This window comes from Oncorhynchus mykiss, chromosome 17, assembly GCF_013265735.2.
Source record: "Oncorhynchus mykiss isolate Arlee chromosome 17, USDA_OmykA_1.1, whole genome shotgun sequence".
In the NCBI taxonomy this organism is placed as follows: Eukaryota; Metazoa; Chordata; class Actinopteri; order Salmoniformes; family Salmonidae; genus Oncorhynchus; species Oncorhynchus mykiss.
In genome coordinates this window covers 62222050-62243565 of record NC_048581.1, presented here as the reverse complement: position 1 = coordinate 62243565, position 21516 = coordinate 62222050, and the positions used below count along the sequence as shown (strand labels likewise).

Here is a 21516-nt window from a genome sequence, read left to right as displayed (position 1 = left end):
TGTGCCAGATCGTAGACTAACTGATGAATTGACGAACGCTCAACACCCGTTGTCAGTAAGCGTCAACAAAAAAAGTGTAATTCAATTGTTGCCAGCAGCACAGTTACAGTCACCAACGCTCTGGATAACAGCCTAACCAGCTCTGCTAGGGCGAGTAAAATGGTCATAGTGATGTATTCTGTAAATTGTGTCTGGAAGTAGCTAGCAAGCTAGGCAACGTTAGCCAGTTAGCTTGGGTGCCTTGACCGCCGTTGTGAGGTCAGATCGCTCGGATCAATCCTACTCCTCGGTCAGCCCAGTGTGCGTTCTGAACGCACCCAAAGCGAAGCGCTACAACGACACAGTGCGCGTTAGGGCACTCCAGAGTGAATTTAAGAACGCACCCAACATCACAAAAGTTGTCAAAAATATGATTAGTAAAGTACAGATACCCCAAAACACTACTTAAGTAGTACATTAAACTATTTTTTACTTAAATACTTTACACCACTGCAAATAAATGTATTTTGTCTTAATATTGTGCTCAGTGTTGTTTCAACAAACGAGGGAGCAACATGGTGCCATAGAGCCCAGAAAAGCCCAAAGACCAAGGAAGGAAAAATAAATAAAGACCAATACTTATTTTCCACCATAATTTGCAAATAAATTCATTAAAAATCCTACAATGTGATTTTCTGGATTTTTTTTCTCATTTTGTCTGTCATAGTTGAAGTGTACCTATGCTGAAAATTACAGGCCTCTCTCATCTTTTTAAGTGGGAGAACTTGCACAATTGGTGGCTGACTAAATACGTTTTTTGCCCCACTGTATATCTATCCTACCCTGCCTTTCTAAGGTCTTCAGAAGCCAAGTTAACAAACAGATCACCGACCATCAGAGCAGCTCACAGATCGTTGCACCTGTACATAGCCATCTGTAAATAACCCATCCAACTACCTCATCCCCATATTGTTATTTTAGTTTTTTGCTCTTTTACACCCCAGTATCTCTACTTGCACATTCATCTTCTGCACATCTATCACTCCAGTGTTTAATTGCTAAATTGTAATTACTTCTCCACTATAGCCTATTTATTGCCTTACATCCCTAATCTTACCTCATTTGCACACACTGTATATCGATTTTTTCTATTGTGTTATTGACTGTACGGTTGTTTATTCCATGTGTAACTCAGTGTTGTTGTTTGTGTCGCACTACTTTTCTTTATCTTGGCCAGGTCGCAGTTTTAACTGAGAACTTGTTCTCAACCGGCCTACCTGGTTAAATAATGACAAGTTGAGGATCGGTAGGATAGTCAGTTCTACGAGGGTATGTTTGGCAGCATGAGTGAAGGATGCTTTGTTGCGAAATAGGAAGCCGATTCTAGATTTGATTTTGGATTGGAGATGCTTAATGCAAGTCTGGAAGGAGAGTTTACAGTCTAACCAGACACCTAGGTATTTGTAGTTGTCCACATATTCTAAGTCAGAACCATCCAGAGTAGTGATGTTGGACGGGTGGGCAGGTGCAGGCAGCGATCGGTTGAATAGCATGCGTTTAGTTTTACTAGCATTTAAGAGCAGTTGGAGGCCACGGAAGGAGAGTTGAATGGCATTGAAGATCATCTGGAGGTTAGTTAACACAGTATACAGAATGGTGTCGAATGGTTAAATGAGAATGGTCTCATTTAACATGAGATCTGCTCTAGCTTTACAGGAATGTGGCTCTGAATGTACAGTGCCTTCGGAAAATATTCAGACCCCTTGACTTTTCCACATTTTGTTACGTTACAGCCTTATTCTAAAATGGATTAAATAAATACAAATCCTCAGCAATCTACACACAATGCCCCGTACTGACAAAGCGAAAACAGAATACCTTATTTACATAAGTATTCAGACCTTTTGCTAGGAGACTCGAAATTGAGCTCAGGTGCATCCTGTTCCCATTGATTTTCCTTGAGATGTTTCTACAACTTGATTGGAGTCCACCTGTGGTAAATTCAATTTATTGGACATCATTAGGGCTCCTGAGTGGTGCAGTGGTCTAAGGCACTGCATCAGTGCTAGAGGCGTCACTACAGACCCTGGTTCGATCCTGGGCTGTATCACAACCGGTCGTGATTGGGAGTCCCTTAAGGCAGCGCACAATTGGCCCAGCGCTGTCTGGGTTAGGTTTTAGCCTGGGTAGGCCGTCATTGTAAATAACAATTTGTTTTTAACTGACTTGCCTAGTTAAATAAAGGTTTAAAAAATGTGTCTAGTTAAATCAAGGTTTTTAACAACACCCGTGCCAACACATCCTTCAGACATCGGGTTCTCTGGCATTATCACTTCATTATGTTTGTGACAGAGTTCTCAGTACCTGTTCAGGCAGGTGAAATACGACAGACACCACTTCTTGTTCTGGTCCAGAGGCACGACGTGGGACCCGGAACACTTCTGGTATACGACTGGGGTGGGGGCACAAGGAGGAACAGGGGTTTTGGAAGGAGTTGATAATGGTTGTGACAGTGTATGACATCACTGTCCTACTGATGGCTAGGGTGCTATAGTTGTCTCTTAACAATTTTGACTTTCTCTCCTTGTGTCCTGTCCTCCATGATCACTGACCTGGCAACACTTGAAAGGTGGAGGCAATATGGTGAAAACCTATCCAGTTCTCTCATGAAGGAAAGGAGACAAGGAACATGAGTTCGGCCCAACAGACTGGGAAACACTCACTTAGACAGTGAAAGCTCTGTCACCATCTGTGTGTGTGTGTGTTTGTAATGTTTGTTACTGTTTGTGTGTTTGCAGCAAACAACACTTGCACTTGACCCCCCCCCCCTCCCCTTTCTAGCTCTGCCTTTGTTGATAACTACTTTATTGAGGAAATGTGTACATACTATGCCTGTGATATGTGGTTGTCCCACCTAACTATCTTAAGATTAATGAACTAACTGTAAGTCTGCTAAATGGCTCAAAGTTCAAATGTTTGTGTGTGTGTGCGTGTGGGACTGTGACTGTCTGTGTGTGTTTGTCTGCACTCCCATTTATGAAGATGGATTTATGGGTTGCTGCCAGGGCACATTTGAGAAAGAGCGGAGGGAGTGTGGGGGGGGGGGGGGGGGGGGGGGGGAGATGCAGTGACCGGACCTCACAGAGTGATGCAGGGAAATTTAATATGCACATTCATGAAAATATAATGCAGTGCAGGGCAGAATGCACACAACAATAAAGAAAAGGCCACTTAATGAAGGTTATGACTGAATAATTCAACCTAATAAGAGCAGAGAGTGACACACACAATGGCCGCACTGGGCTCAGATGAAAAACAACAAGCCATATATTTATTTTGACATGTAAATAAGGTGTGTTTCTATGTTATTGTGCAGATAGATGAATATACAGTGAAATGACTTTCTCTGTACTATTATGTACTAGATGGCCACGTAATAAGACTTTCAGTATTTTTGCCTTAAAGTTGTGGTTAATAACCAAAACCATATTCAAATGTTTAATTTTCCTCTATTTTTATTTCTCTTTCCCAACCTAACACACTCTACTGTCTTCTCTCCCTATGTGTGCAATGGGTCATGTGTCCACAATTGTACACAGCGGGAAAGTAGATTTTCGGTGAGACAGTGCCCACATGAAAAAAAGACTATAGTATTCTGTTTTTGCAGACTTTACTGTGGTATACTGTAGGATTTACTGTAGTGCTTTTACAGACCGTAGTATACTGTAGTATTTAATATAGTGTTTTGTTTTATTATGTTTGACAAATATATAAAGAGTACATTTTCCATAACCTGTAGCTAGGTCGATAGGTAGGTAGGACAGCTAGTTTAGCACTTCAGATCTTGTCTATAATCTGTATGGAACACAATATGGTCTATACTTGGCAATGTAGGTTTGTCACTTATGGGTGGCACAGATTGGGATATGGGGAGGGGAATGGGAAGGGTATATGCAAATGAAATATTGCAGTATTTCGTATAGTTAAAAAAGTGTAGTGTTTTTGCGGACATAACTGTAGTATTTACTGCAATCGTTTTTGTGGGTATGATACTGTAGTATTTACTCTAGTATTCTACAGTATATTACAACATTATATAGTATGTACTACACATGATAGAGAGATGCTAAAGTGTGTAGTATAGTATTCTACAGTATACTAGAGAATTCTATAGTTAGTACTGTAGTATTCTATAGTAATGTGGGTGCTCTGATTAGCTACAGCTTCAGGAAGACCAACATCCTGAAGGAGATTGCCAAAACACAGAGTGACCATGCCAAGGACAACTTCCTGCCCCATGACTACAAACTGGGGTGTCTGGCATAGAACCACATAGGACCCCATCACCTTGCTCATTGACTGGTCAAACAGCCAAGGGCTGTCCCAGATTCTGCATGTGGGTTAACATGACACTTGATTCACATTTTTTGGCTCAGTCAGTGTGATCATTTAACATGTTTTGCGATAAAATCAATACATTCACACAGGCTAATGGACACGTGTTAACTCAGTAACACTCTCCAGCTCTTAAAGTAAAGGCATTAACAGGAGCGTAAAGGATAGTGTGTATTGGCATCAGAAAGAGTGTGTATATGTTTGAGTATGGATGTATCAGTGTGCTTGTTTGAGTGTTTATAAGGATTGGGCTGTTTCAGATCAATGCTGTGATGGATGAAATGGAAAACAGTACGCGAGAGCCTCCCATTGGCCTGTAAAGCCAGCAGACCTGTGACCAATGACTTCAAGTGGACTGTAGTTTTAGTTTGTCACTGAGCTCTGCTTGAGTGATGCAGGGGCTGGGAAGCCAAGTATCCTGCTCAGAATCAGCCAGCAGGACACAGTAAAGGGGATGGACCCGATCCTCCTGCTCCCACTACAAGAATAAACATTCCCTGATCTGCTGTAAAGAAACACACACGCACGCACGCACGCACGCACACACACACACACACACACGTTTGTTTTACTCTCCTTGTGGGGACCAAACAATTGATTCCGATTCAAAATCCTATCTTCCCTAACCCTAACATCTAAACTTAACCCGAAACCCTAACCCCTAACATCTAAACTTAACCCGAAACCCTAACCCCTAACATCTAAACTTAACCCGAAACCCTAACCCCTAAGCCGCCTAAAATAACCTTTTTCTTTTTGGGGACCGGCGAAATGTCCACACTTGTCAGAATTTTCCTTGTTTTACTATCCAATAGTAAAACCAAACACACACACACACACACACAAAGAGCACAGTGGTGTTGGTTTGCGCCTCTTTATTGAAGACACTCGTCACAGTTGGTCTGTTTTAACGTCTGTCCCATCCGGACCACAACAGGAGCTAATGGAGCCTTTATGAGTGGGGGATATATGGAGATGGGATGGAGGGCAGCCAGTATCTGACACATCTACCCTGGTAATCCCCCTGTCTTATGTCCTCTAGCATTGAGCAGGGACCACGATCAATGGCCTCTTTATTGCGGTGCAGGGAAGATGGGGGCAGATGGAACATGTTTCCGGTATGGCTGCTCCTCGTGAATGCCATTTCACAGGCATGAGACGCAATAAAACTAGCAATATGAAAGTACATGGAGCCAAAATGGCTGAGGTGGTAGTCGTAATAAATGCTGTGAAAGCTAGAATGGCTGATCATGACATATTGTGTTTTTCCTGAAGGAGTGTCTCCACAGCTCTTAAGAAAGGGGGAATAGCCCAAACTATAGGTCATCTATAACGTGCATATTAAACATTAAATACACACTAAAATTATACATGATGTCACCATTGCATACAACTGCCTACTCTTGTTATTGAAATAGTGCCCCTGACGCTCCCCTCATATTGTGGCACATCTCAGGTACTATCAATACTACAGATTCATAAGAACATTTGGCAGGTAATGTCATAACACTACACAAGGTTGTATTCACTGAAGTGTCAAAGCACCCAGATAAGACCAGAGGGATCCTGATGCACTCAGCGACCGTTGGAGGTAGAGAGAGATAGAGGGATGACTTCTACGGCAATGCAGGTTCTATGAAAGAGCCTGGAGACATGTCTGATGGATTATGTCAGCATTGATCCACCTGACTTAAGCATTTCCTTGTTTTGCCCATGGGTTTTCCAACACCATTTATAAGTCCCCAACCAGGGTTAGCATTGATAAGGCGAGTGGAGCAGGGACACTCTGGGTTAGTGGTGGTGTGTGTCTTCAGTGTGACCTTGTGTCTAACGCATCATATGTCAGTAGGCCATGTTATCACAACAGGGATCACTTCCTTGATTGACTTAATTGATGTCAAGGATGGAATTCCCACATGCTAATGCAGGTTGATGTTGCAATGTTTTGATAGAGGGGCATGGGTGGGTCAAAGGACATGGGTCATAAAGAGAGACCCCTGTGTCTAACCAATTTTAGGTTTCTAGGGATGGAATGGGATCCTGTCAAAGTCTCAGAGACATAACACTGGACATGGTGTTAGTGAGATTTCCCATTATATTTGCATGCCTTTGAAAGTTGGCTGGTTAGTTTGTGTTTTAATTAACCTCAATGATCTACTCCTGCATAGTAACTCTTCGGTCATTATCTCCATGCCAGAAACAGTGGTTACCTCTAGTTGAATCCTTAATGGAAACTGTAAGCTAAATGCTACAACAGCTTTGGAGCTAACCTAGCTCCTTGTCTCATATAAGCCTATCTCACGAGGAGGGTGACCCAGAAACACTTGGAGGAGAGACGTCCAGGTAGAAATGAAAGAGAGGCCTCAATTAGTGTGACCTGGAAAAACCTGTCCCAAACTAAGTGTGATGGAGGACATTTGTCAATGTCCTATGTTCCATAGAAGTCAAGAGCTTAAGTCAAGTAAGTCATGAGGTGGACAGGCAATGCCAACATCCATACATCTGGTTGGGGTCACACCCATTTGAAATCTACCGTGTCTTAGAGAAGACTATAGGACATAGGGGAGGATTTCAGAGTGTTATCATCTAGTGCCACGTTTTCAGATAACCGAAGGGTATCCTTGCTGACATTGGACATGCCCACATCATCAGATGATAAGCAGGTGGACAATGGGGGCTGATGTCTCACTGAGAAAAGGAGAGATAAAGAAAGGGAGAAAGAGAGGGTGAATACAAATCGATGCAGGGTATAAACCAGACCTTTTCAGAGAATGCCCCATGGGAATCAGTCAGTCAGACAGGAGGGCAGTGAGTCGACATAGCACAAATATGTATGCACTCACTACTGTATGTCGCTCTGGATAAGAGCATCTGCTAAATGACAAAAATGTAAATGTAAGCATGTACACATGCCTACACATACCCTGCCAATCACACACATCCATTCATCACACGCTTACATAAACAGTCATGGCATCATAAAACGCAAACACGGCAATCAGCCTTGGACAGAGGAGAGGAATAAAACAGTTTTTATCACTACAGATAAGAGTTGCTTTACTAAAGTAGTTTAAGTGTTGTCACAAAAGTTTCTGTAAATGTTCATTCCAGTCGTGTCCCACTAAACACAAACTGGTTGAATCCATGTTGTTTCAACGTAATTTGTCAATATATTGTGACGTGGAATCTACGTGGAAAATACATTGGATTTGAAATAATTAATTAACAGTTTTTTTTTAGGGTGAAAATATCAAGCACAGGATTATATCATCATGGTAACCAAATTTCAATATAGACAAACATTGCATAAAATATGTAGAATTTCTACCTTTAAAACAACGTCAACTCGTCAACATTATATTCACTATCAGACAAAAATCTATAGGTTGTGCAGCACCTCCTACTGGAAAATAGATCTATCTACAGCTTTACCTTTTGGTCTTGCACCCAGGGTTTTGTCATTGACTATTACCAACGTGCTAGCATGAGAATGATTGTTGAAAGGTCTCCACTTCCCCAACTAAATAGATTCACTGTTGCTATCAAAGTCATTCCAAAGGGAAGGTTTAACAGAGCAAATGAAATGTGACCATACTTTATCACTCATATATCATCAATAATGTTGCTGCTACCATCTCCTATGACCAAAAAGAGCTTCTAAACATCAGAACGGGGATTGTTCACCTTAAACTGGACGAAGAGATTTTCTTCAATGAGTCGGACGCAAGGGATACACTGTTGACACCCGACCAGGCCCCGATTGTCACGACTTCCGCCGAGGTTGGCTCTCCTCTCCTGCCTCTCCTGCTCGGCGGTCGTCGTCACCGTCCTACTAGCCACTACTGTTCCCTTTTCGTGTATCTGTTGGTTTTGTCTGATTGGTTGCACCTGTGTCTTTAGTTAATTAGTGTCTGTATATAATGTAGGTTGTCCCACCCTTGTTTTGTGCGGGATTGTTTATGTTGTCATTCATTTCGTCTATCGGTGTTTTTGTGTTTCTTATTCTCCGGTTAGTCTGTTATCCTGTGTTGGATAATTTCACCCTGTGTGTGTTTGGGTTTACCGTGTTTTGTTCACCGGAGAATAAACTCTATATCGCTATCTGCTCTCTGCGCCTGATTCCACCCACCTTGATTAGACGTGACACTGATCTCCGTGATTTGCTGGAGAAGGAAACAGAGATTCAGAGGCAAAAGATCAGGGTGCCTTGTGAGGACCAGACGACGAGTGGCTAATCTGCCCTTGCCCTCTGTTCTGCTAGCTAACAATCAATAGCTAGAATATAAATAGGATGAACTGAAGGCACGTACAGTGGGGAGAACAAGTATTTGATACACTGCTGATTTTGCAGGTTTTCCTACGTAGAGGTCTGTTATTTGTATCATAGGTACACTTCAACTGTGAGAGACGGAATCTAAAACAAAAATCCAGAAAATCACATTGTATGATTTTTAAGTAATTCATTAGCATTTTATTGTATGACATAAGTATTTGATACATCAGAAAAGCAGAACTTAATATTTGGTACAGAAACCTTTGTTTGCAATTACAGCAGCCTCTGGTAAGATACGGGGCGGGGGCCTATGCATTTATGTAAACAACAGTTGGTGCACGATATCTAAGGAAGTCTCAAAGTTTTGCTCGCATGAGGTGGAGTATCTTATAACAAGCTGCAGATAAGCTCGTCCTCCATTTGTCAAATCTGACCACAACTCTATCCTCCTGATTCCTGCTTACAAGCAAAAATTAAAGCAGGAAGCACCAGTGACTCGGTCTATACAAAAAGTGGTCAGATGAAGCAGATGCTAAACTACAGGACTGTTTTGCTAGCACAGACTGGAACATGTTCTGGGATTCTTCCGATGGCATTGAGAAGTACACCACATCAGTCACTGGCTTTATCAATAAGTGCATCGAGGATGTCGTCCCCACACTGACTGTATGTACATACCCCAACCAGAAGCCATGAATTACAGGCAACACTCGCACTGAGCTAAAGGGTAGTGCTGCCGCTTTCAAGGAGCGGGACTCTAACCCGGAAGCTTATAAGAAATCCCGCTATGCCCTCCAACGAACCATCAAACAGGCAAAGCATCAATACAGGACTAAGATCGAATTGTACTACACTGGCTCCGACGCTCTTTGGATGTGGCAGGGCTTGCAAACTATTACAGACTACAAAGGGAAGCACAGCCGAGAGCTGCCCAGTGACACGAGCCTACCAGACGAGCTAAATAACTTCCATGCTCGCTTCGAGGCAAGTAACACTGAAACATGCATGAGAGCATCAACTGTTCCGGATTACCGTGTGATCACGCTCTCCGCAGCCGATGTGAGTAAGACCTTTAAACAGGTCAACATTCAGACAGATTACCAGGACGTGTACTCCAAGCATGCGCTGACCAACTGGCAAGTGTCTTCACTGACATTTTCCACCTCTCCTTGTCTGAGTCTGTAATACCAACATGTTTCAAGCAGACCACCATAGTCCCTGTGCCCAAGAACACTAAGGTAACCTGCCTAAATGACTACAGACCTGTAGCACTCATGTATGTAGCCATGAAATGCTTTCAAAGGCTGATCATGGCTCACATCAACACCATTATCCCAGAAACCCTAGACCCACTCCAATTTGCATACCACACCAACAGATCCACAAATCTCTATTGCACTCCACACTGCTTTCCCACCTGGACAAAAGGAACACCTATGTGAGAATGCTATTCATCCTCAAAACTCATCACCAAGCTAAGGACCCTGGGACTAAACAGCTCCCTCTGCAACTGGATCCTAGACTTCCTGACGGGCCACTCCCAGGTGGTAAGGGTAGGTAACAACACATCCGCCACGCTGATCCTCAACACGGGGGCCCCTCAGGAGTGCGTGCTCAGTCCCCTCCTGCACTCCTGTTCACTCATGACTGCACGGCCAGGCACAACTCCAACACCATCATTAAGTTTGCTGATGACACAACATGTGGTGCAAGGCCTGATCACCGACAAGGATGAGACATCCTATAGGAAGGAGGTCAGAGACTTGACCATGTGGTGCAAGGACAACAACCTCTCCCTCAACGTGATCAAGACAAAGGAGATGATTGTGGACTACAGGAAAAAGAGGACTGTGCACGCCCCCATTCTACTCGATTGGGCTGTAGTGGAGCAGGTTGGGAGCTTCAAGTTCCTTGGTCTCCACATCAACAACAAACTAACATGGTCCAAGCACACCAAGACAGTCATAAAGAGGGCACGACAAAACCTATTCCCCCCTCGGGAGACTGAAAGAATTTGGCATGGGTCCTCAGATCCTAAAAATATTTTTACAGCTGCATCATCGAGAGCATCCTGACAGGTTTCACCACTGCCTGGTATGGCAACTGCTCGGCCTCCGACCGTAAGGCACCACAGAGGGTATTGCGTACGGCCCAGAACATCACAGGGGCCAAGCTCCCTGCGATCCAGGACCTCTATACCAGACGGTGTCAGAGGAAGACTCCATCCATCCTAGTCATTGTCATGTACTGTCATGTTGTCTTGTCTCTGTCCTTTCCCTTCACCCTGTCTCCCTCTGCTGGTCGTTGTTATGTTACCTTTTCTCCCCCTCTTTTCCCCAGCTGTGCCTTGTCTCCTCCTAATTACCCATTCACCCCGTTCCCCACCTGTTCCCTTTTTCCCTCTGATTAGGTCCCTATATCTCTCTCTGTTTCTGCTCCTGTCCTTGTCGGATTCTTGTTTGTTTGTTTGTGTCATTCATGCCTGAACCAGACCATCGTCGTGTTCCTGTAACCTTGTCCTGTCCTGTCGGAATCTGCCTGTCCGTCTGAGCCTACGTTTTGTTTTGTAATTAAAGATACTCTGTTTTGTTAATTCGCTTTTGGGTCCTCATTCACGCACCGTAACAGAAGAATCCGACCAAGAATGGACCCAGCGACTTCGGATCCTCTCCACTCAGCCGTCGAGATCCAGGGAGCGATGCTAGGCAGACACGAGCAGGAATTGTCTGCTGCTCGACATGCCGTTGAGACCCTGGCCACCCAAGTCTCCAACCTCACAGAACAGGTTCACCATCTCCGCCTCGATCCACCGGCCACTTCCAGGGCTTTCGAATCTCCGGAGCCCAGAATCAATAACCCGCCGTGTTACTCTGGGGAGCCCACTGAATGCCGCTCGTTCCTCACCCAGTGTGATATTGTGTTTTCTCTCCAGCCCAACACTTACGCCAGGAGCACTGCTCGTGTCGCCTACGTCATATCTCTCCTTACTGGACGGGCTCGTGAGTGGGGCACGGCAATCTGGGAGGCAAGGGCTGAGTGTACTAACCAGTATCAGGACTTTAAGGAGGAGATGATACGGGTTTTTGATCGATCTGTTTTTGGGGAGGAGGCTTCCAGGGCCCTGTCTTCCCTATGTCAAGGCAATCGATCCATAACAGACTACTCTATTGAGTTTCGCACTCTTGCTGCCTCCAGTGGCTGGAACGAGCCGGCTTTGCTCGCTCGTCTTCTGGAGGGTCTCCGCGCAGAGGTAAAGGATGAGATTCTCTCCCGGGAGGTTCCTTCCAGCGTGGATTCCTTGATTGAACTCGCTATTCGCATTGAGCGACGGGTTGATCTTCGTCACCGAGCTCGTGGAAAGGAGCTCGCGTTCTCCGTTGCCCCCCTCTCCGCATCACTACCATCTTCCTCTGCCGGCTCGGGAGCTGAGCCTATGCAGCTGGGAGGTATCCGCATCTCGACTAAGGAGAGGGAACGGAGAATCACCAACCGCCTCTGTCTCTATTGCGGTTCTGCTGGTCATTTTGTCACTTCATGTCCAGTAAAAGCCAGAGCTCATCAGTAAGCGGAGGGCTACTGGTGAGCGCTACTACTCCTGTCTCTCCTTCAAGATCCTGCACTACCTTGTCGGTCCATCTACGCTGGACCGGTTCGTCAGCTTCCTGCAGTGCCTTAATAGACTCTGGGGCGGAGGGCTGTTTTATGGACGAGACCTGGGCTCGGGAACATGACATTCCTCTCAGACAGTTAAGGGAGTCCACGGCCTTGTTCGCCCTGGATGGTAGTCCTCTCCCCAGGATTCAGCGTGAGACGCTACCTTTAACCCTCACTGTTTCTGGTAATCATAGCGAAACCATTTCTTTTTTGATTTTTCGTTCACCTTTTACACCTGTTGTTTTGGGCCATCCCTGGCTAGTTTGTCATAATCCTTCCATTAATTGGTCTAGTAATTCTATCCTCTCCTGGAACGTCTCTTGTCATGTGAAATGTTTAATGTCTGCTATCCCTCCTGTTTCCTCTGTTTCTTCTTCACAGGAGGAGCCTGGTGATTTGACAGGGGTGCCGGAGGAATATCACGATCTGCGCACGGTGTTCAGTCGGTCCAGGGCCACCTCTCTTCCTCCACACCGGTCGTATGATTGTAGTATTGATCTCCTTCCGGGAACCACTCCCCCCCGGGGTAGACTATACTCTCTGTCGGCTCCCGAACGTAAGGCTCTCGAGGATTATTTGTCTGTAGCTCTTGACGCCGGTACCATAGTCCCCTCCTCCTCTCCCGCCGGAGCGGGGTTTTTTTTGTCAAGAAGAAGGACGGGTCTCTGCGCCCCTGCATAGATTATCGAGGGCTGAATGACATAACAGTTAAGAATCGTTATCCGCTTCCTCTTATGTCTTCAGCCTTCGAGATCCTGCAGGGAGCCAGGTTTTTCACTAAGTTGGACCTTCGTAACGCTTACCATCTCGTGCGCATCAGGGAGGGGGACGAGTGGAAGACGGCGTTTAACACTCCGTTAGGGCACTTTGAATACCGGGTTCTTCCTTTCGGCCTCGCTAACGCTCCAGCTGTCTTTCAGGCATTAGTCAATGATGTCCTGAGAGACATGCTGAACATCTTTGTTTTCGTTTACCTTGACGATATCCTGATTTTTTCACCGTCACTCCAGATTCATCTTCAGCACGTTCGACGTGTCCTCCAGCGCCTTTTAGAGAATTGTCTTTTTGTGAAGGCTGAGAAGTGCACTTTTCATGCCTCCTCCGTCACATTTCTCGGTTCTGTTATTTCCGCTGAAGGCATTAAGATGGATCCCGCTAAGGTCCAAGCTGTCATTGATTGGCCCGCTCCTAAGTCACGCGTCGAGCTGCAGCGCTTTCTCGGCTTCGCGAACTTCTATCGTCGTTTCATCCGAAATTTCGGTCAGGTGGCAGCTCCTCTCACAGCCCTTACTTCTGTCAAGACGTGCTTTAAGTGGTCCGTTTCCGCCCAGGGAGCTTTTGATCTCCTCAAGAATCGTTTTACATCCGCTCCTATCCTTGTTACACCTGACGTCTCTAGACAGTTCGTTGTCGAGGTTGACGCGTCAGAGGTGGGCGTGGGAGCCATTCTTTCTCAGCGCTCCCTCTCTGACGACAAGGTCCACCCATGCGCGTATTTTTCTCATCGCCTGTCCCCGTCGGAACGTAACTATGATGTGGGAAACCGCGAACTGCTCGCCATCCGGTTAGCCCTAGGCGAATGGCGACAGTGGTTGGAGGGGGCGACCGTTCCTTTTGTCGTTTGGACTGACCATAGGAACCTTGAGTACATCCGTTCTGCCAAACGACTTAATGCGCGTCAGGCGCGTTGGGCGCTGTTTTTCGCTCGTTTCGAGTTCGTGATTTCTTATCGTCCGGGCTCTAAGAACACCAAGCCTGATGCTTTATCTCGTCTCTTCAGTTCTTCAGTAGCCTCCACTGACCCCGAGGGGATTCTCCCTGAGGGGCGTGTTGTCGGGTTGACTGTCTGGGGAATTGAGAGGCAGGTAAAGCAAGCGCTCACTCACACTCCGTCGCCGCGCGCTTGTCCTAGGAACCTTCTTTTCGTTCCCGTTCCTACTCGTCTGGCCGTTCTTCAGTGGGCTCACTCTGCCAAGTTAGCCGGCCACCCTGGCGTTCGGGGTACGCTTGCTTCCATTCGCCAGCGTTTTTGGTGGCCCACCCGGGAGCATGACACGCGTCGTTTCGTGGCTGCTTGTTCGGTCTGCGCGCAGACTAAGTCCGGTAACTCCCCTCCTGCCGGCCGTCTCAGGCCGCTTCCCATTCCCTCTCGACCGTGGTCTCACATCGCCTTAGATTTTGTCACCGGACTGCCTTCGTCAGCGGGGAAGACTGTTATTCTTACGGTTGTCGATAGGTTCTCTAAGGCGGCTCATTTCATTCCCCTTGCTAAGCTTCCTTCTGCTAAAGAGACGGCACAAATCATCATCGAGAATGTTTTCAGAATTCATGGCCTTCCGTCAGACGTCGTTTCGGACAGAGGTCCGCAATTCACGTCTCAATTTTGGAGGGAGTTTTGCCGTTTGATTGGGGCTTCCGTCAGTCTCTCTTCCGGCTTTCACCCCCAGTCTAACGGTCAAGCAGAACGGGCCAATCAGACTATTGGTCGCATCTTACGCAGTCTTTCTTTTCGCAACCCTGCGTCTTGGTCAGAACAGCTCCCCTGGGCAGAATACGCCCACAACTCGCTTCCTTCGTCTGCAACCGGGCTATCTCCTTTTCAGAGTAGCCTCGGGTACCAGCCTCCGCTGTTCTCATCTCAGTTCGCCGAGTCCAGCGTCCCCTCCGCTCAGGCTTTTGTCCAACGTTGCGAGCGCACCTGGAAGAGGGTCAGGTCTGCACTTTGCCGTTATAGGACGCAGACTGTGAGGGCTGCTAATAAGCGTAGAACTAAGAGTCCTAGATATTGTCGCGGTCAGAGAGTTTGGCTCTCCACTCAGAACCTTCCCCTTAAGACGGCGTCTCGCAAGTTGACCCCGCGGTTCATTGGTCCGTTCCGTATTTCTCGGGTCATTAATCCTGTCGCAGTTCGACTTCTTCTTCCGCGATACCTTCGTCGCGTCCACCCGGTCTTCCATGTCTCTTGTGTTAAGCCCGTTCTTCGCGCCCCCGCTCGTCTTCCCCCCCCCCCCCCCCATCCTTGTCGAGGGCGCACCCATCTACAGGGTCCGCAGGATTTTGGACATGCGTCCTCGGGGCCGTGGTCACCAGTACCTTGTTGATTGGGAGGGGTACGGTCCGGAGGAGAGGAGTTGGGTTCCCTCTCGGGACGTGCTGGACCGTGCGCTGATCGAGGATTTCCTCCGTTGCCGCCAGGTTTCCTCCTCGAGTGCGCCAGGAGGCGCTCGGTGAGTGGGGGGGTACTGTCATGTACTGTCATGTTGTCTTGTCTCTGTCCTTTCCCTTCACCCTGTCTCCCTCTGCTGGTCGTTGTTATGTTACCTTTTCTCCCCCTCTTTTCCCCAGCTGTGCCTTGTCTCCTCCTAATTACCCATTCACCCCGTTCCCCACCTGTTCCCTTTTTCCCTCTGATTAGGTCCCTATATCTCTCTCTGTTTCTGCTCCTGTCCTTGTCGGATTCTTGTTTGTTTGTTTGTGTCATTCATGCCTGAACCAGACCATCGTCGTGTTCCTGTAACCTTGTCCTGTCCTGTCGGAATCTGCCTGTCCGTCTGAGCCTACGTTTTGTTTTGTAATTAAAGATACTCTGTTTTGTTAATTCGCTTTTGGGTCCTCATTCACGCACCGTAACAGTCATAGACTGCTCTCTCTGTTACCGCACGGCAAGAGGTACCGGAGCGCCAAGTCTAGGTCCAAGAGGCTTCTAAACAGCTTCTACCCCCAAGCCATAAGACTCCCGATCAGCTAATCAAATGGCTACCCAGACTATCCCCCCCCCCCCCCACGCTGCTACTACTCTCTTTTATTATCTATGCATTGCCACTTTAACAACCCTACCTGCATGTACAGTTGAAGTCAGAAGTTTACATAAACCTTTAAGCCAAATACATTTAAACTCAGTTTTTCACAATTCCTGACATTTAATCCTAGTAAAAATGCCCTGTCTTAGGTCATTTAGGATCACCACTTTATTTTAAGAATGTGAAATGTCAGAATAATAGTAGAGAGATTGATTTATTGCAACTTTTATTTATTTAATCACATTCCCAGTGGGTCAGAAGTTTACATACACTCAATTAGTATTTGGTAGCATTGCCTTTAAATTGTTTAACTTGGGTCAAACGTTTCGGGTAGCCATACCTGTTGTATTCGGTGCATGTGACAAATAACATTTGAATTTATTTGATGGCATTTAGGTCTATATAGCATTTGCAAGTCATCAAAAGCTATTGTTTCAATTCAACCCAGAATTCAACAAGAAATAGACAATACAATAGGCCTAGGGCTTCAAGCACTAGTTGATTTCAAATGTAATGATATTTAGTGATAGACTAAGTCAGTGGTACAGATGGAACTATGCAAGCAAAAGATACATCTCCTTGACATGTTGATATTTGGTTTTATAACAAATAAATATATGTATTTCCAGCAAGCCATGACACCCATCATCTCAGATGGTTTGGAAATCGTTTTTTGTAGTTAGAAATAGACACGATTTGCATTCCTGAAACATTATTTTGTTTACGTTTTATTTGATCTCTGAGAAATTAAGCAAATTGTGCAAATTGGCCATATTATTTTAAATAATGCAAGTGACTTCAATGAGTGATTTCTCTAACCGGCGGAATAAACACCACCAGATTGATAGGGAATACATGACATCGTATGGAGAAGATGCAATACACCAAGTCACAGCTTCATGCTACTTGTCAAACATAGAGAGCTAATACTGTATACTGGTTGTTAGGGTTTGATTGGCATGGGCTGTGGGGGGTCCGTGGTTGGCCTTTGACAATTATTTTATTAGTTTGGTCCAAATTGTATGTTGAGTACTTTATTTATTGAATATCATCTGAATTCTATAAATTAAAATGGCCAATTTGGGTGCAATTAATTAGCTTAATTTCCAATTATATATAAAATGTAATATCAACAAAATAATGTTTCAGGAATGCTAATCGTATCTGTTACTAATTACAGAAACATTTTCAGAACCATCTGAGATGGTTGGTGTCGAAAACCACTTTCTTGTGCTTTTTGAGGTGGAATGACCCAGAAGATAAACATATACATTTCTCTTATGTAATCATATAAAACATGCATGTCCAAGATAGCATGCATAGGTCGTCGCAGGTCTGTGGAGATTTTCACAATTGATGTAATAACCTGTGAAGAATCTCGAACGGCATTGATCACTAGCACCATGTAATCTAAACTGCAATCCAGGTCATTTGGTTCTGCTATTAGATGAAGCACAGTGATAAAACAATCCGTTGTATAAATAAACAAAATATCTGACATTGTATTCTCATTTGAACTTTGCTGTGCTTTTAAATATTTTGAAAGCCATTTGGGTGACAACTAAACCAAAAATCAGATTTTTTTTTCCCATTTGAATATGGTTGTGCCTGTAGATGGTTGAAAGCATAAGGATAGCACATTGGAAATTCAACTACCTTTTGGCTGTGTGTGTGAGTATAGGTTGAAATATCATTGATCAACGTCTCGAAATATTTACCCATTATCCGCGTTGAAATGGCGTGGTGTGCCCAGTTCATACTGCATGGCCTCTAATAACTGGTTCAGCAGGCGGTCCAGACCTTAAGGATCTGTCCCTCCATCACCGCACAGAGAGTCATAATGAGTTAGAAAGCGCAACACAGGCTAATTCTCCCACAACCGCTGTGACTCTCCAGCCAGTATGGAGGCTCACCGTAAAAATACTCTCCTGCTGTGTTGTGTAAAGCCAACTAGCTCTCACAGTATCACCTCAGAATTAGACGTTTATCCATGTTTCTCAAATGTCAAATTTCAAAGTGTTTAAGGTTAAGTTTAGGCATTAACTCCAAACGTTTTAAGGTTAGGGTTAAGTTTAGCCATTAACTCCGAAATCTTTAGGTTCGGTATTAACTCCAAATGATTAAGGTAAAAATCTTAAAAACAACTTTCTATTGCTAGATTTGAACATGCAACCTTTGGCACCAGAGGCAGATGGATTCAGAGATGCAACCTTTGGCATCAGAGGCAGATGGATTCAGAGATGCAACCTTTGGCAGCAGAGGCAGATGGATTCAGAGATGCAACCTTTGGCACCAGAGGCAGATGGATTCAGAGATGCAACCTTTGGCACCAGAGGCAGATGGATTCAGAGATGCAACCTTTGGCACCAGAGGCAGATGGATTCAGAGATGCAACCTTTGGCACCAGAGACAGATGCTTACGCCCATCCGCCATCCCGTCCACAACACCCTAGCTAAATTGAAACCTACCTGAAGGCAACATCGCTCACTGTTGCCCCTAGTGGACAGTTTCATCTGCCAACGTCCTCAGACATGAATGGACGTTGAATAATGACTTGTACCATGGGTGACCTGGCTGTGTAGAGCAGCCTAAAATCAGCATATGTAATGCAGGCTGGCACCAGTAGGGCTGATGGCAGATCTGCAGCGGTGTCTCCCCAGTACATCCCAGTAGCAGATGGATCAGAGCGAGACAGAGAGACAAAGAGAAAAGAGGCCCTGTGGATAATGTGATGAATCCATTTGGCTATGATACAACTCACAGTGTGAGGCTGCTGGATTCATGTAGTAAATAATGCCTTCACAGTTTGATAAACATTTCCTAGTGTTTTATTTCTCCTCACTGGTTCTGTTGTTCCCTCTGTGTGGTGAGGAGGAGCAGGCTTCCCCAACCAAGGCACTAGCCTAGGACCTTCAGGTCCTATACTGTGGCTTTGCAAGGAAAAGTTAGTAATTTAGCCCTTTTAAACCTTTGTTGCCCACAAATGAGATCCTGCCCTCGTGGATGATACGGTAAGGACGATTCCAAGAATACAAACTGGTTTCAATTGATCCCCTAAGTACCTGGAAATCTATCCAAAAGAGAGCAGTTAAGGTGTTTAAACTGAGATGTAACAAATTGCAGAAAGAGCGTTTGTATACTTCTGTGTTCAGCTGAAATGGGAAGTCGACAGGCCGTTTGTCTTCCAGGTGGTGTATCTGTCGTCCTTCGTGGCCTGTTCCTCACGCTGGCAGATAAAGAGATTAGCAGAGTGCTGAGCGCTGTGGGCACAGCACGCACGCTCGTACAGCACGCACGCTCGTACAGCACGCACGCTCGTAATGGACTCGTAAATTCTGCTGACGTAAAAGGAAAAAGGAAAAGAGAAAGAGAGGAGGAGGGGTTGAGGGAAGAAGAAGAAAACCATCAGTGCGCGATCTCTCTCTCTCTCTGCCAGCTGGTGTTTCTGGAGAGGCTAAGACCTTGGTTGAGGAGACATGAGCTGTGTTGAGATGACATGAGGGATTTGATGTTGCAACAACATTAGAGTGTGATTAAAGAAAGTTTTAGTATACTGTTTTGGGCTTGCTGATACCTTAGAATGTTTATGGCACCCTGAACAGCTAGGCTATTCTGGAGGGTCTATTATCCTTTTTACACTACAGGGCCGACCCAAACCAAACTGTGCTGGCTTGGATATTTTCTTTTTAAACAATTGTCTTTTTGGGCACACTTCCAGCAGATATGGTGGATGTGTAACCAGGCCAGCTTGGTTTGGCTCAGCTCGGCTCAGTACTGTGAAAAGCACTTAAGACAAATACTGATAGATGAATGTTCAATTGCACCAATGACATGACTCAAATGACGGAGTTTGTGTTTAATGTAGATTTAGTGCTACAAATAAAAGCAGAGTTTAGTCTAATGGTGACATACACGGAGTACTTCTTTATGACAGACTGGCCAGGTGAATCCAGGTGAAGCTATGATCCCTTATTGATGTCACTTGTTAAATCCACTTCAATCAGTGTAGATGAAGGGGAGGAGACAGGCTAAAGAAAGATTTTTAAGCAACTCAATATTTGGAAGGTGCTCCTAATGTTTGGTATACTCAATGTAGATGCCAGACAGTGGCACTCTCTCATGTTGCTCCCCTCTCAGGCAGATGGATGGGAGCCCAGATATCGACCTGCTCTTTATTCCCAGCCTGCATGGCTTTATTAAGGCATTCCAACACGGTTTTCCCAGGGAGAATCCCAAATGAGGTGCAGATAAGGAGGATCCGTGACTAACACCTCATGGCAGTGATGATGTGGCTCCTACAGGCCCAAAACCAATATTGATTGTGAAGTCCTAAAGCAGTTTTAATGTGGTTTGCGTCTCAATGTGTCTTTCAGGGGGAGATTAATGGTTTCTCTATGAAACAAACAACCAAATATAATGATAATGAACAGTTGCACCAAGACTGACTGGGACTCCCTGCTGCTCTTATCTCTCTATCTCCCTTTCATTGTCAAAACCACCTGAATGTCACTGACAGAACCAACCTAAAACAGTTTAAGCATTTGATGGCAGGAAGTTTAAATGGAAATAGTACTTTCCTTATACTGGGTTGGGTGCCATTCATGGTGAAGTGAAGTTGATAACTAATGAGTAAATGGTTGGAAACAGCAGATAATCTGCCAATGTACTGAGTTCTCCTCCGCTTGGCACAGAGGGCATCTCTGATTCAATTAACCCAGGAAGCACACTAGCTGACCCATACCACAATTGATCTCAATTTCTCTAGGCTTACCAACATAGACCACTGTCATGGCATTCTACGACTCTGGTGAGCATGGCAACGGGGTTATCTCCTCCAGTGATAAAGCCAGTGAGGGAAGCCTATGAATGCATTTAAAAGTCTGTTTGATTATCTTGTCTCTGTGGTCTCTATGGGAAAACAGTCTATAGGCTACCGGTGGAACTAACCCCATGGTGTCCTCCGTTGGAGATAAAGAATTTGTAGAACTCACTTCATGAATATGCCAGGATCAATCCCACCTGTCCACTGCTTTTGGCCGCTCTGCTGTACTTGAAGGCTGGGCTCTATAGTCCTTATGGAGCTGCTGGGATTCTGATTATCGCCTGGATTGGACATCCATTACTTCAGCGTGATAACTGTCCGGTGCACTTCTCCACCTCTCTGCATCCCAAACACACACGCACACAGACTCAGATGCACGTGCACGCACTCATACACACACACACACACACACACACGTACATGCACATACACATGTGATGAAAGGTTAGCTCAGGTTAATCCCCTGCAGTTTTATTGGCCGCTGCTCACAACAGCATGCTCAAGTCAGAGGCCATATTGTGTAAATGAAGAGTTGGCACTTAAATCAATTGTGATGAATTACTTAAAAGTGATGGCCCTTGTGAAGATCATA

At 45.3% G+C, this 21516-nt stretch overlaps 1 protein-coding gene across 2 annotated transcripts in view; it reads right to left on the bottom strand.

Annotated features, from left to right (window-relative positions):
* The window catches only part of ghrl (ghrelin/obestatin prepropeptide), a 44789-nt gene that overhangs the window by 11245 nt on the left and 12028 nt on the right, over window positions 1–21516 (bottom strand). For both annotated transcript variants that reach the window (XM_021567407.2, XM_021567408.2), the window contains exon 2: window positions 2344–2431. The gene's annotated coding sequence lies outside the window, so the exon portion shown is untranslated. The remainder of the gene's footprint in view (window positions 1–2343; window positions 2432–21516) is intronic.